General features: G+C 44.6%; 1 pseudogene; it reads left to right on the top strand.

Annotated features, from left to right (window-relative positions):
* The first annotated feature begins 5,628 nt into the window (after positions 1–5,628).
* On the top strand, positions 5,629–8,326 carry LOC118634088 (annotated as a pseudogene).
* The last annotated feature ends 8,722 nt before the right edge of the window (positions 8,327–17,048 follow it).

Here is a 17,048-nt window from a genome sequence, read left to right as displayed (position 1 = left end):
AGGTTTCGGGGGTCTTTTCAGACCACTCTCAGCTGAATGACTAAGCACAGGGCGGAGGGAGAGCACATTCCAACTGCGACACATGCCAGCGAAAGGGCAGAGGCGGGGCCATCTGGCAGGAGCTAAAACTTTCCAAAGAACAAGAATCAGATTAAACTATTATTTGTGGATTTAGAGGCAGAAGATGAAAGTCCAATGTAAAAGTGGATGGGCAGTGACTAGACTGGGAAAGATTACAGGGTAGATACATTAACGAGAAGAAGGCAAAGAAATCTCCTGCTCACAGGATGCCACCTGTTCCTCCATATTTCCTAGATACCCTAGAGTTACTAGGCCATTTGACTAGTTCTGGTCAGTCGGCTGGAAGGAGCACTGATAGGTGTGACCTCCAGGTCAAACCAACTGTTTATGAGCTGTGTGACCCTCCAGCTCTCTCTGCCTTGTTGTAGTACGCATAGGCTTGTACTGATGGCAGAGCCACACCTTGGAGAGAACTAGGCCCCCAGAACCAGGGCAGGTGGGAACTAACTGCAGAGGTGCTGGCCCTGCAGTAGGTTTAGGGTGAGTAAATTTGGTTGTGTCCAGTGCAACGGACTGAATGTTTATGTGCCCCACAAATTCAAATGTTGAAATCTTTTAAAAAAATATTCACCTGAGAATATGCTTATTGATTTTATTTTTAATATTTTTCTTTAATTATTTTAGAGAGAGAGGAAGGGAGAGGAAGAGAGAGAGAGGGAACACTAATGACAGAGAACATCGATCGGCCGCCTCCTGCACGCCCCCGCTGGAGATTGAGCTTGCAACCTGGGCATGTACCTTGACCGGGAATTGAACTGGGACCTCTCAGTCCATGGGACGATGCTCAATCCACTGAGCCACACTGGCCTGGCCGGCCAATGCTTATGGATTTTAGAGAGAGGGGAAGGGAGAGAGAGAGAGAGAAACATTGATGCGAGAGAGAACATTGATCTGCAGCCTCCTGTATGAACCCCAATAGGGCACCAAACCCACAACCTGGGTATGTACCCTGACCAGTAATCCAACTTTTTGGTGTACAGGATTACGCTCCAACCCACGGAGCCACATCGGGCAAGGCTCATTTATTAAAATCTTAATTCCTTGGTGGGGTAGTGGGGTGGGTGGAGGTGGAAGATGGTATAGGGGGGGATAAATAGTGATGGAAGAAAATAAAATAAAATAAAAATAAATAAATACATAAAAGAAATATGAACTCTCCAGGTGATGGTATCAGAACTTTGGGAGATGATTAGCTCACTGGGGTGGAGCTCTCATGAATGGGATTAGCGTCCTGCTAAGAAGCAACCTGGGAAGTTCCAAAGAGAAATCTCTGAATGAGGAAGATTCTCACCAGACACCAACTCTGTCAGCACTATGATCTTGGACTTCCCAGACTCCAGAACTGTGAGAAATCAATGTCTGTTGTTTATGTGGACAAAAAAGGGGTTCTAGCTTTGGCCCAGTGGCTCAGTTGGTTTGAATGTCATCCCATACACCAAGAGGTGGTGGGTTCGATTCCCGGTCAGGGCAGGTACAGGAGGCAACTGATCACTGTTTCTCTTTCTCTCTTCCTCTCGCTAAACATAAGGAGGGATTGTATGGAAAATAACCTCACAGGGTGACCTGATCATAAATTCCTAATGGGGCAGGTGCAGGTCATGGTGTGTAGTCACACCGCCCCAGGCCTATAGCTTAGTGAAAGGTTTTATGCAAGCCTTATCGATTGTTCTTGTCCATCTAGGTTAACACACCTTTGAAATGCCAGAAGTAATAACCTGCAAATGCACAATCAGCCTCAAGAGAGTACACAATCTTGCCCTAGCTGGTTTGGCTCAGTAGTTGGAGCAATGTCACGAGGACCAAAGGGTCTTGGGTTCAAATCCCAGTCAAGGGCTTGTACCTAGGTTGCGGGTTCTATCCCCCGCCCCATTTAGGGTCATACAGGAGGCAACCAGTAGAGGTGTCTCTCTCACATGGATGTTTCTCTCAGTCTTTCTCTTTTCCTTCCTCCCTTACACTCTATCTAAAAATCAATGGAAAAATATCCTCAGGTGAGAATTAACCAAAATAAATAAATAAAAATTAAAATTTTTCTTCTTTTCTTTTCTTTTTTAATCCTCACCAGAGGATGTTTTTTCATTTTTTTGTTCAGATAGAGTGGGAGGGAGAGAGAGAGAGGGAGGGAGGGAGGGAGAGAGAAACACCGACGTGAAAGGGACACATCCAGTGGCTGCCTTCAGCACCACCCCAACCAGGGCCGGGGACAAAATGCAACCATGGTATGTGCCCCTAGTGGGAACCGAACCCGGGTCTCTCTGGACCACAGGCCAATGCTCTAAACGCTGAGCCAAACCGGCCATAGCTCTGTTTTGTTTTGTTTATTTTTTATTGTCTTTAGCATTTTTTTTTTAATCCTCACCCGAGGACATTTTTCCATTTTTTTTTGTTCAGATAGAGTGGGAGAGAGAGAGAGAGAAACATTGACATGAAAGGGACACAATGAGTGGTTGCCATCCGCATGTCCCATCCAGGGCCGGGGACAAACTGCAACTGAGGTACGTGCCCTTAGAGGGAACCGAACCCAGGTCTCTCTGGACCACAGGCCGATGCTCCAACCGCTGAGCCAAACCGGCCAGGGCTCTTTTTTCTTTTTATAAGAATTTATTTGAGCCAAAACTGAGGACAATTGCCTGGGAACAAGATCTTAAATGCTCCCAATTCCCTCTGTATTTTCAAATACATAAAAGAAACTGCAAAGCTGTTAGTCTCCAAAGCGTATGAGATCTTGCTTTCTGACAACTGCCCTCAGTTTTGGCTCAATGTCTTACAAAAATTTCTAGATTTGGATGTTTTTACATCAACATTTACAAGCTACCTAGTCTATGGCATTTTTGTTATATAGCAACCTGAGTGGATTAAGACATTAAACCACACTGAGAATTATGGGATTGATTTTTTTGTTGTTGTTAATCTTCCCTCACCTGAGGATATTTTTCCATTGATTTTTAGAGAGTGGAAGGGGGGGGGGGGGAGAGGGAGAGAGAAAGAGAGAGAGAAATATTGATGTGAGACACAAGGATTGGCTGTCTCCTGCATGACCCTGACCAGGGCCGGGGAGCAAACCTGCAGCCCAGGGACATGCCCTTGACCAGAATTGAAGCTGAGACCCTCTGGCCCACAAGCCAACACTCTAACCACTGAGCACACTGGCCAGGGTGGGGGTTGATTTTTTTTTTCTGCAGCACAACCTAGCCTATCCTGACTAATAGAAAGGGCACAACAAGCATAGTATTATATAAATTACAGATTATGTGACATTCAGCTCCAATTTGGAGAGGCTGAAAGGAGGAAGGAGAAACTTGCTGAACTGGTCTAGTATCATAATCATCATCAGTAAAAACAAAAGATACCAGGCCCATGTCAAAGACTCCCAGTAGCGGTTCTGGAGAGTCAAACCACATAAAAGAAAGAGGGAGATTAATACTAAATCACTGTTCTCAGTGTTGAGCCTCCTCAGTCACATAATCCTTCCCCGCTGAGAGTTTTAGCCTGAAAGACTAGACCAAGGTCAAGGCAAGTGGAGACTGTTACAGGCAAAGAGCCCATGTTATTATATCTAAGCTTAGAAAGTGGAAACAAGAGGAGACTTAAAAGAGAATGTAAAAATAAATGGGACTGAGGAGTTTAAGGAGAAAAGATTGGTACTAGTGTCACTGTTCAAAGGCAAGAAAATGCAGGGGTGTCAAAGGAAGGCAACATAGTTGAATAGGAAGAAAAATGATAAGTGAGCCCGGCTGATGTGGCTCAGTGGTTGAGCGACAACCCATGCACCAAGAGGTCACTGGTTCGATTCCCGGTCAGGGCACATGCCCAGTATGAGCCAACCCCCCAGTGGGGGGCATGCAAGAGGCGGCCAAATCAATGTTTTCTCTCATCGATGTTTCCATCTCTCTCTCCCTCTCCCTTCCTCTTTCTCTAAAATAAAGAAAAAAAAGATGAGTGATATGGGTTGGATTGTAAATTTTCAAGGTCTCATGGCATCAGAAAAATCTATGATTTCTGAAGACATCATGGTCTGTGGTGCATATTATGGTAGTTAAGCATGTAAGCTCTAGAACAAGAGTCAGATGAATTCACAGCCAGCCTCTGCCACTTACTAATTCTGTGCCCTTGGCTAAGTTACCTAACCTTTCTGTGTCTCGGTTTTCTCAACTGTAAAATAGGAATTAGAAGAGTGCCCATCTCATACGGTTGCTGCACCAGGCTATGTAAGGACTGTCTCAGGACTTCCTTCCCCAATCAGCAAATAATGCAGGTTTCCCAAAAAACTCTCCCTCTTCTTCCCTCCCTCGGGGATTAGAGCCTGCTCAGAAGACTGAGGAGGTAGTTTTCATATGCAGTCTAGAGCCAGAAGCAGACAGATGAGCTCTGTGGTTTTTGTGAAACAGAGGCAATTAGCTTCACCAAAAAGATCCTGCTGTTTGATTTGTTGTTTGACTCTGGAGTCAAAGGTAGGAGGGTTCATACTTCATTCTTGATTATGGGCCATGAAGATTCCCTGGGGGCTCGTTCCCAATTACTGTTATGAATGTTCTCTCTTTGCCCTGCATCCCAAGATGCCTTTCTGTTTCTCACATGTGGGCGTACTGCATTAGTTGCTCTGATTCCTTAAATCATTAATAACAGGACAGTCACGACCTGAATCAATTCTATTCTTTGCACAGTATTAAAGCTCGCTGTCTTGTTGGTCTTGAATTATAATTTCCTTGCACTCCGTTGTGAGTCCCTCACGGAGGGGAGACAGACCTGGAATGAAACTCTCTCTGCGCACCTCAAGCAGCACAGGGCGCTTAGAGTTCAGGCTCTGGCACCGACGGGATTGGCTTTAAATTCTGGTTCTATCTCTTCCCGGTGTCTGAATTTCGGCAAGTCACTCACCTTGAATAAGCCTCAATTTCCCTAACTAAAAATGTGAATTACAGCTCTGGCTGGTTTGGCTCAGCGGTTAGAGTGTCAGCCCGCGGACCAGAGAGCTGCGAGTTCGATTCTGGTCCAGGGCACGTACCTCGGTTGCGGTTCGATCCCTGGCCCTGGTCGGGGTCCTGCAGGAGGCAACCAATCCATGTGTTTCTCTCACATCAATGTTTCGTGGGGTGGGATGGTGAGTGGGGGGTAGTTGGGATGGTGGAGAAGGAGGAGGCAGCAGCAAATCCCTATAAATGGTGCTGAAGCAGGACCCGAACGAAGCCTAAATTCCAAGAGGGTGAGCGAGGGCTGTGCTTTCATGGGCCTCTTCTTTATGAAGCCAAGTGTGCAAAGGTTGCCATTAAGGACAAACAAGTGAAATACTTTATACATTACAGCAGTTGGAATAAAAATTGGGATGGCCCGGCCGGTGTAGCTCAGTGGTTGAGCATCGACCCATGCACCAAGAGGTCGCCAGTTTGATTCCCAGTCAGGGCACGTACCCAGGTTGTGGGCCCGATCCCCAGTGGGGGCATGCAGGAGGCGGTCAGTCGATGTTCTCTCTCACTGATATTTCTAGCTCTCTCTCCCTCTCCCTTCCTCTCTCTCTAAAATCAATAAAGAAAAAAATAATTGGGATGAATGAGTTCCAGAAAGCAGAGTATTCAAGTACATGGACCCCAATCTGCAAAAACAGCAAGAACTTCAAACAGCCACTCAGGAGCAGTAGGCGGAGGGGAAGATGAGAGGGGCTGCCCCAGGGAAGGAGGCGTCTGGGATAAAGCAGCAGAACGTTGACATGAAAACAAAAAAGAACAAACAGAAAACACCTGGAAATGGAGATGGTGGCAGTACCAGTGAGACATCTCAGCCTCCTCGCAAGAAAGAGCTCGAGCCCTGGCTGGTTTGGCTCAGCGGTTAGAGCATTGGCCTGTGGTCCAGAGAGACCCGGGTTCGGTTCCCGTTAAGGGCACGTACCTCGGTTGCAGTTTGTCACCGGCCCTGGTTGGGTTGTGCAGGTGGCAGCCACTCGATGTGTCCCTTTCACACTGATGTTTCTCTCTCTCTCCCTCCCTCCCCCCACTCTATCTGAACAAAATATGGAAGGAATGTCCTCGGGTGAGGATTAAAAAGAAAGAAAAAGAAAAGAGCTCGAGTAGATCCTACTGTTGAAAGCGAGAAAACATTCATGAACAGAGTTGAAGCTAAAGTAAAGATTCCTGAAGAACTAAAACTATGGCTTGTTGATGACTGGGACTTAATTCCTTCTTTTATCTTCCTGCCAAGAAGAATGTGGATTCCTTTCTGGAGGATTATGCAAATTACAAGAAATCTCCAGGAAACACGGATAACAAGGAGTATGAAGGAGTATGCCGTTAATGAAGTTGTGGCAGGGATGAAGGAATCCTTCAATGCAATGTTGGGCACTCAGCTACTCTACAAATTTGAGAGACCACAGGATGCTGAAACCCTCGCAGATCACCCTGATGTGCCCATGCCGTGCCCATGCCTCGGGTGTATGGAGCGCCACAGCTACCGAGATTACTTGTACGAACTGGAGCAATGCGGGCCTATACACCTCTGGATGCGAAGAGCCTTGCTTTGTTACTGAATTATCTTCACAATTTCCTAAAATGCCTGGCAAAGCGCGGCCGGTGTGGCTCAGTGGTTGAGCGTCGACCCATGCACCAAGAGGTCGCCCGTTCGATTCCCGGTCAGGGCACATGCCCAGGTTGTGGGCCAAATCCCCAGTGGGGGGCATGCAGGAGGCGGCCAGTCGATGTTCTCTCTCATTGGTGTTTCTATCTCTCTCTCCCTCTCACTTCCTCTCCCTTTAAAATCAATAAGGGGGAAAAAAAAACCTGGCAAAGAATTCTCCACCGGAAAGCTGCGTAGGCGCTTACTTAGGTTGGGATCTCTGTAATACATTTCTGTTCTTGGTCCTTCTCTTGCACAAACGATGTACTTTGAAAATGTTAGTGTATAACAGAATTGATGTTTGTTTTCTGTTTGATTTTAAACAGAGAAAATAAAAGGGGTTACGGCTCCAAAATTAAAAAAAAAAGTTTCTCTCTCTTCCCCCCTCCCTCCTTCCCACTGTATCTGAAAATTCAATGGAAAAATAAAATATCCTCAGGTGAGAATTAAAATAATAATAATAATAATGTGCATGAGTTTTTTTTTTTTAATGTAGATTATAGTAGTATTTATCTCATTAACTGGTTACAAAGATTAAATAAGTTACTAAAAGCAAAGTAGCTTAAAAAAAGATTTTTAAAATTGATTTTAGAGAGAGAAAGGAAGGGAAAGAGAGAGGAACATTGATTTGTTGTTCCGCTTAATTATGCATTCATTGGTTGCTTTTTGTATGTGCCCTGACCAGAGATCGAACCTGCAATCTTAGTGTATCAGGATGATGTTCTAACCAACTGAGCTGCACAGCCAGGGCTAAGTAAAGTACTTTTTGCTGGCACAAACCAATCTTTCAATAAACGTTAGCTATTATTATTAATTTCTGTGTAGCAAATGAATGGTAATTATTGCCCTTTTAAAATAAGGTTTAGATGACCCAAAGATCATGTCTATGCAGATAATTCCCACATCTCTCTACATAGGCCTAGCATCTCTTATGAACCCAAGGTACATATCTTCAACTGATTACCACATATTTTCTCTCTTGTATCCCCCATCATCAGATTCAACATTATACCAAACTCATCTTCTTCTAACTGGCACCCTCTGGTCTCCCCTGTTTTTGTTAAGATCATTATTGTCACAGTTTCTTAGGTATAAAATTTGGTTACCAATAACTATAAAAAAAACACCCAAGACAGCTGACAGTTATTGCCTACTGTGTGCCAGACACTGTGTGACATTTTTATTGGATTCCCTGCCCTGGAAACTCAGTTGGTTAGAGCGTCATCTCTACACACCAAAGTTGCAGTTTGATTCCTAGTCAGGGCACATACAAGAAGCAACCAATTAATAAATAAATTAGTGGAACAACAAATTGATGTTTCTCTCTCTCCCCCCCGCTCTCTAAAATCAATAAATAAAAATTTTTTAAAATTTTGTATTACTTTATATAATCCTCACAACAATCTTGTAATATAGTGAACTGTTACTCTCCTTTAGCAAATATAGAAACTGGGGCTTAGTGATGTTGAGGAACTTGTCCAAGGTCACATAACTAATAAGTAACTAATAAGTAACAACCCCCAGCCTTTGAAAACAGAGCCCTGCTCTCCCATCGCTGTGAGACAGTTCCTCTCTGTTCCTTGTTCACTGTGTCTAACCAACGTCCAGATCTCGTCAGTTCGTCCTAGGAATTCCATCGTAAGCATTCCTTTGACCACTTTAACCCAGAAGAGCTGTTATCCTCGTATCTTGACTATTGATGATGTCACATCCTCCTCATGGATGTCTGCTTCCAGCCTCTTCCTGTGCAATCTGTCTACCCTCTGGAACACAGGTTGATTCTTTACTGTCTGAAACAAAGTTCTCCCCATATACCAGTATAATCTTGAATAAATCGGGTCATCTCTTTTGGTCTGTTTGTATCTCTGTAAAGTGAGGGGATTAAATGGCTTTGAGGCAGGAGAGAAAGAAGTCAGGGGAAAACCCTCACAAGTGGGATGAAGGAGCAGGAGCTGACACCCTCTCACCAGAGCCCCCTCCCTGGCACAGCAAAGAGAAAACAGTTCCTGGCAGGAAACCCCTGCTGTGGCTGTGGCTGTCAAACAAGCCTCCGCCCCCAAACGCAGAAAATCCCGAGAACTAACTGACCACCTGCACAACTCACTGTGGAGTCCCCACGTCCACTGGGACAGTACTTTTAGCTTCTTTTACAGCGGCACTGGACTCTGGCCTCTTTTTTTTCCTCTACCAAAAAAAAGTCCAGCCTGTGTGGCTCAGTGGTTGAGTGTCGACCCCTGCACCAAGAGGTCGCCGTTTCGATTCCTGGTCAGGACACATGCCCAGGTTGTGGGTCAAATCCTGGGGAGGGGGGCGGGGGGCATGCAGGAGGTGGCCAATCAATGTTCTTTCTCATCAATGCTTCTATCTCTCTCTCCTTCTCACTTCCTCTCTCTATAAAATCAATAAAGAAAAAAAAAAAACCCACTTGCTTTATTCTTACTCCAATTTGTCCTTCTAACTTTTCCTGGGTGAGTCAAGGACCTGGAGTTCCGCTTATGGGAGACAGGAACTTGGGGGTTGGGGAGGCAGGGCCCACGCCCCTCGAGGAAGCAGTCAGGTAAACAGCTTCAACAGTTTATTATTATTATTATTATTTAAATTAATTTATTTTTGTTAGGAGATGTTTCTCCTTTTTCCCCCACTGACACCCTCCTCCCGATCCCCCCCCCAACTCACAGCATCTTTGTCTATGTCCATTGGTCAAGAGGTTTTTTGAGTGCTAGAATTTTAAGATGTTTCTCATGTCACTGTTCTATCCCCAAAACTTAAGTGGCTTGTCATAAACTACAGCCCATGGTCTCAACTTTTTAGACTAGCATTCAAAGCTTGTCACTAATCTGGTTTTAACCCCCACGGGTCAACAATACTCTTTTAGGAATGTCTAATCAGTTTCTCAGACATTTTCTACTTTTCCCTGCTTGCTTTCCATCCTTTGCTCTTGTCTATTTTTCTGATCTCCTGATACCTATAGACTTACTATTTACCGTCTTCTTTTTATATGTCAAAATCCTCCTCCCCTACAAATCTTCCCCATGCTCTATCCAGGCAGCCCAGTGACCACTTTTACTTTCTAAAATAGTTGCTATCTTAGAGCAGTTCACTGAACAGTTCTCAACATTGGCCTTGGCCGGGTAGCTCAGTGGGTTAGAGTGTTGTTCCATATGCTAAGGTTTCAGATTTGATTCCCAGCCAGGGCACATATAAGAATCAAACAATGAATGTATAAATAAGTGGAACAATAAATCGATGTTTCTCTCTCTTTCCCTCTCCCTCTCTCTAAAAAAGAATTTAAACATTACTCATTATTAAGTTTGCTCGTTTGTTTGTTTTAGCAAGAGATGGGTGGAAGGCCAGTGATCTGACTTTTTTTTTTTTTTATCCTCACCCGAGGACACTTTTCCATTTTCTGTTCAGATAGAGTGGGAGGGAGAGAGAGGAAGAGAGAGAGAGAGAAACATCGATGTGAAGGGACACATCGAGTGGCCACCACCCGCATGACCAACCAGGGCCGGGGACAAACTGCAACCGAGGTACGCGCCCTTAGCGGGAACCGAACCCGGGTCTCTCTGTACCGCAGGCCGACGCTCCAACCGCTGAGCCAAACTGGCCAGGGCCAGTGATCTGACTTTTGAGGGAATAAATGCCCACTGTTTTCAAGTAGAGCTGGAAACCCCTTCCTAGGATTTCTGGAGAGGGGATTGGTCCATATGCCCATTAAGATTACTTTAGCTCGCCCTGGCTGGTTTGGCTCAGCGGTTAGAGCATCGGCCTGCGGTCTGGAGAGACCCGGGTTCAGTTCCCACTAAGGGCATGTGCCTTGGTTGCAGTTTGTCCCCGGCCCTGGTTGGTCGTGCGGGTGGCAGCCACTCGATGTGTCCCTTCACGTCGATGTTTCTCTCTCTCTCTCTTCCTCTCTCTCCCTCCCACTCTATCTGAACAAAAAATGGAAAAATGTCCTCGGGTGAGGATTAAAAAAAAAAAAAAAAAAAAAGAAACAGGAAGGCATGAGCTTGCTAAAAAAAAAAAAAAAAAAGAAAAAAAAAAAAAAGATTACTTTAGCTCTTAATCCTTAATGTTTTCTGATTAAGTTTGCAGAAACATTTACCTATGGAAGTGTGGCGGGCTGTGTGTAGGGTTGGGAAGGGAAGGTTAGGGTGGAGTCATGTAATTAGAATAACTTCCAGGAAGAAATGAGAACCTTCCTGTTTTCTGTTGCTCATCCCTCTTCTCCAGCATCTGCCTGGGCAAGACCTTCCTCACCTAAGAAGGTTTACATCAGCCATTTAAGAGAACCTGGCTCGCCCAGCTGGTGTGGCTCAGTAGATTGAGCATAGTCCCATACCCAAGAGGTCATCTGGGTCAGCCGGGTTTTTCAGGCTCAGTCCCCGTTAGGTGTATGATAGGAGGCAGCCTATCCATCATCATCCATGTTTCTATCTCTCCTTCTCCCTTCCTCTCTATCTAAAAATCAATTTTAAAAAAGTCTAGGACCTGGTCTTGTAGAGTCTATCAATCAACATCATTGAAATCATCTAGCTGTCAGGCTCCATCCTAGTCCTACTGAATCAAAATCTGCATTTTAACAAATCCCCATGTGATTCACTTGTACATAAAGGTTTTAAAACCACTAGACAGTGGACCCCAACCATTAAAAAGGAGCTTTGTAAATAACTCTATTAAACTGATATTTAATGCATTACCTACAGGAAAAGAAAGAAAAGAAAGAATACTGCTCCATATCCTATCCATCAAGACCTATGGGCTCAATCTTTCTTTAAATCCTCACCCGAGGTATTTTTCCATTTATCTTCAGATTGGGTGGGAGGGAGAGAGAGAGAGAAATATTGGTGTGAGAGAGACACATCAATTGGTTGCCTCCTGCACGCCCCTGACCAGGGCCAGGGACCAAACTCGACTGAAATTGAACCCGAGACTCTTTGGTCCACAGGCTGATGCTCTAACCACTGAGCCAAACCAGCCAGGGCCTTTTTAAAAATTGAGATATAATTTACAAATAGGAACTGTGGGGGTTCAGAAAGAGATGTGACTCAATGATATGCAGATTACTTTGAGTTAAAGGCAACTTTAGCTGCAGGCTCAAGGGAAACTGCGTCCCCCCCTTTAACCACCTAGAATTAACCACCTTGCCCATAATAAGCAATTATCAGAGATAACTTCTTTTGACCTACAGTACCTATAAGGCAGGCTAAACTTCAATTTACTAAACCTTTGTTCTTCTTTTTTAATAGAATGCTTGACAAATTCAATCTGCTTTACATATTATAAAATAGAATAGCAGGAAACTGTAAATTAAAACAAACAAACAAAAAAATCCACCCCCATACCAAAAAAGACAATTAGTCATGCTGTACTATAATTAAGTACAAAGACTCCTCCAGTTATGCCACCTAGAACTCACTTCATCAGATGCCCTGTTTGGTCACCAGTCTCCGGTCTCTTTCTTTCTTTTTGCATTTATCTTCAGATAGAGGGGGAGGGAGGGAGGGAGGAAGAGAGAGAGAGAAACATCAACGTGAGAGAGACACATGTAGTGGTTGCCGCCCACATGACCCCAACCCAGCCAGGGACAAACTGCAATCAACCGAGGTACATGCCCTTAGCAGGAACCCAACCCGGGACTCTGGTCTGTGGGCTGACGCTCTAACCGCTGAGTCAAACCGGCCAGGGCTCTGGTCTCTTTCTTCAGCAATGGTGAGGCAGACGCCTTTTCCACGGGGAAGGGGAATCCATGGTTTGTTGCCTTTGTCAATAATAAAAATGTTGGAAAGCTGGGTGGCAAGCGGTTGTCATCAGCATCTTTTTTTTTTTTTTATCCTCACCCGAGGACATTTTTTCCATCTTTTGTTCAGATAGAGTGGGAGGGAGAGAGAGGAAGAGAGAGAAACATCGACGTGAGGACCGGGGACAAACTGCAACCGAGGTACGTGCCCTTAGTGGGAACCGAACCCGGGTCTCTCAGGACCACAGGTTAACGCTCTAACCGCTGAGCCAAACCGGCCAGGGTGTCATCAGCATCTTTCACAGGAACTATATCTTATCGTTCTGCAATGACCCTTTGAAGCTCCCAGGGTGTATGACCTCATCCCTAGCTCAGGATGCCTTATACACCTCCATCCTCCCTTCTATCTCTGAACCTCTCCTACACATGGGGTCTCTGACTCGCTCATGTATACAGGTTTCCTATATGTGTGTATATATTAAATCTTGTTATTTCTTTTGCTAATCTGCTTCGTGTCCATTCTACTATCATACCAGCCAGAAGACTCTTTAGGGCAGAGAAAAGTTTGTTCACCTTCCCACGGCTCAACCTTAAATATATATCCTATAACTAATCACTCTCTCTGCTCTGGTCTCTGTCATCACTTATTGCAAGCCACCATCATCTCCCGCTTGAACTACTACTCTAGTCTCAACCAGACTTTCTGAGTCTGTTTAAAATTTTTTTATTCTGAAGTAATTATAGGTTCATGAGAGGTTTCAAAAAAATATATGCAAGGAAGACCCATGTGCCTTCCACACAGTGTCATCTATTGGTAACATCTTGCATTATTATAGTATAATATCAAAGCCAGGAAATTAACATTGGCATAATCCACAGAATTTATTCAGATATGATCAGTTTTACATGCACTCATTTGTGTGTATGTGTGTAGTTCCATACAATTTCGTCACGTGTAGATTGTGTAACTGCCACCGCAATCAAGATACAGAACAGCCCTGGCCGGTTTGGCTCAGCGGTTAGAGCGTCCACCTGCGGTCCGGAGAGACCCAGGTTTGGTTCCCGCTAAGGGCATGTACCTCGGTTGCAGTTAGTTTGTCCCCGGCCCTGGTTGGGTTGTGCAGGTGGCAAGCACTCGATATGTCCCTTTCATGTCGCTGATTCTCTCTCTCTCTCTCTCCCTCCCACTCTATCTGAACAAAATATGAAAAAATGTCCTCGGGTGAGGATTTAAAAAAATAAAATAAAATAGCCCTGGCTGGTTTTGCTCAGTGGTTAGAGCCTTGGCCTGCGGTCTGGAGAGACCTGGGTTTGGTTCCCGCTAAGGGCATGTACCTCGGTTGCAATTTGTCCCCGGCCCTGGTTGGGTTGTACGGGTGGCAACCACTCGATGTGTCCCTTTCACGTCGATGTTTCTCTCTCTCTCTCTCTCTCTCTCTCTCTCTCTCTCTCTCTCTGCCCCTCCCACTCTATCTGAACAAAATAACAAAATATGGAAAAATGTCCTCGGGTGAGGATTAAAAAAAAAAAAAAGACACAGAACAATTTTTTTTTTTGGTACATGCCCCTAGCGGGAACCGAACCCAGAACTCTCTGGTCTGTAGGCTGATGCTCCAACTGCTCAGCCAAACCATCCAAGGCTACAGAACAATTCTTTTATCACAAGACTCCCTGGTGCAACCCATTTAGGAGCACACACCCATGCCCTCTCTCCATCCCTAACTCCTAGCCACCACTAATTTATTCTTTTTTATTTTTATTTTTTATTTTATTTTTTTAATCCTCACCCGAGGACATTTTCCCATTTCTTATTCAGATAGAATGAAAGGGAAAGAGAGGAAGAGAGAGAGAGAGAGAGAGAGAGAGAGAAACATCAATGTGAAAGGGACACATTGAGTGGCTGCCATCCGCACGACCCAACCAGGGCCGAGGACAAACTATGACCAAGGTATGTGCCCTTAGCGGAAACTGAACCCAGGTCTCTCTGGACAGCAGGCCAACACTCCGACCGCTGAGCCAAACTGGCCAGGGCTACAGAGCAATTCTTTTATCACAAGACTCCCTGGTGCAACCCATTTAGGAGCACACCCATGCTCTCTCCATCCTTAACTCCTAGCCACCACTAATTTATTCTTTTTTTAAAAATTGTTATTTATTGTTTTCACAATCTATTTTTTTTTAAGATATATTTTAATGGATTATTTAGAGAGAGGGAGGAAGGGAGAGATAGAAACATCAATGTGAGAGAGAAACATCAACTGGCTCCCTCCTGCACACCCCCTACTGGGGATGGAGTCCACAACCTGTACACGTGCCCTGACCTGGAGTGGAACCAGGACCTCTCAGTCCATGGGACGATGCTCAATCCACTGAGCCCCATTGGCCGAGCTGTAACCTATTCTTTTTTTTTTTTTTTTTTTTTATCCTCACCCGAGGATTTTTTCCATTTTTTGTACAGATAGAGTGGGAGGGAGAGAGAGGAAGGAAGAGAGAGAGAGAAACATCGACGTGAAGGGACACATCGAGTGGCTGCCACCCGCACGACCAACCAGGGCCGGGGACAAACTGCAACTGAAGTACGTGCCCTTAGCGGGAACCGAACCCGGGTCTCTCCGGACCGCAGGCCGACGCTCTAACCGCTGAGCCAAACTGGCCAGGGCAATTCTTTATCTCTATAATTTTGTTATTTCAAGAATGTTATTAAATGCAATATTGTGTATAATTATTATTATTATTATTTTTTAATCCTCACCCGAGGACATTTTTCCATTTTTTGTACAGATAGAGTGGGAGGGAGAGAGAGGAAGAGAGAGAAACATCAATGTGAAAGGGACACATCGAGTGGCTGCCACCCGCACGACCAACCAGGGCCGGGGACAAACTGCAACCGAAGTACGTGCCCTTAGCGGGAACCGAACCCGGGTCTCTCAGGACCGCAGGCCGACGCTCTAACCGCTGAGCCAAACCGGCCAGGGCTGTATAATTATTTTTTAATTGGCTTTTCACTCAGCAAAATTCCCTTGGGATTTAGTTGTTGTATGTATTAAAAAAATTTTTTTAACTTTTGTTGTTGTTGTTGCTAATCCTTACCCGAGGATATTTTTTTCCATTGATTTTTATTTTTATTTTATTTTTTGCTACGTGCCCCTAGCGGGAACCGAACCCAGGACTCTCTGGTCTGCAGGCCAATGCTCCAACCGCTAAACCAGACCGGCCAGGGCTCTATTGATTTTTAAAGAGCATAGAAGGGAGTGAGGGAGGGGGAGAGTGAGAGAAACATCAATGTGAGAGAAACATATCCATTGGCTGCCTCCTACATGAGCACCAACCGGGGTGGGGATCATTCTGTAACCCAGGTACATGCCCTTAACTGAGAATTGAACCCACAACCTTTTGGTGTGCAGGCCAATGCTCTAATCACTGAGCCACATGAGCCAGGGCTTTTTTTTTTCTTTTTAAATTGTTGAGTATTAGTATTTCATGGTATGGATGAACCATAGTTTAAGCATTTACTTGATGGACATTGGGGTTGTTACAGTTTTTGGCTATTAAAAATAAGTAAATATTTGTGTATAGGATTTTGTATACACAGAACATATCTTTTTTTTTCACTTTTTTTTCTTTGTTGATTTTTGAGAGACAGGAAGGGAGAGAGAGACAGAAACATCGATGAGAGAGAACATCAACTGGCTGCTTCCTGCATGCCTCCCATTGGGAATCAGGCCCACAACCTGGGCATGTGCCCTGACAGGGAATCGAACTGGCGACCTTTTGGTGCATGGGCTGACCCTCAACAGCTGAACCACACTGGCCGGGCTGAACAGAACATGTCTTAATACTCTGGGATAAATATCCAAGAATTAATTGCTGGGTCATATCGTAAGTGTATGCTTAGTTTTATAGAAAACTATCAAACTTTTCTAGAATGGCTATCCCATTTTACATTACCACCAGCAGCATATGAGTGGATCCAGTTTCTCCGCCTGCTCTACAGCATTTGATGTTGTCACTATTTTTTAATTTTATTTATTTATTTATTTATTTTTGTTATCGATGTTTCTCCTTTTTCCCCCATTAGCACCCTCCTCCCTTTCCCTCCCCACTCTGTCCCCAGCTTAGTTGTCCATGTCCATTGTTCATGCATACATGCATGTAAGTTCTGTGGTTTATCTCTCCCCCTCACCCCGTCTTCTGGGGATTGTCAGTCTGCACCCTACTTCCACGTCTCTGGGACTAGCCTGTTCTTCAGACTGTTATGTTCATTATATTCCACAAATAAGTGAGATTATATGACACTTGTCTTTCTCTGTTTGGCTTGTTTCGCTTAAGATAATACTTTCCAGGTCCCTCCATGTCATCCCAAAGGATAAGAGCTCTTTATTTCTTACAGCTGCATAGTACTCCATTGTGTACATGTACCACAGCTTTATTATCCATTTGTCTACTGATGGACATTTGGGCTGTTTCTAGATCTTAGCTATTGTAAATAGTGCTGCTATGAACATGGGGGTACATATATTCTTTCTGATTGGTGTTTCTGGATTCTTAGGATATATTCCCAGAAGTGGGATCACTGGGTCAAATGGCAGTTCAATTTTTAACTTTTTGAGGTAACACCATAGTG

This window comes from Molossus molossus, unplaced genomic scaffold, assembly GCF_014108415.1.
Source record: "Molossus molossus isolate mMolMol1 unplaced genomic scaffold, mMolMol1.p scaffold_m16_p_19, whole genome shotgun sequence".
NCBI lineage: Eukaryota > Metazoa > Chordata > Mammalia > Chiroptera > Molossidae > Molossus > Molossus molossus.
Note: the sequence above shows the minus strand (reverse complement) of the source record. Positions and strands in the feature narration are given on the sequence as shown.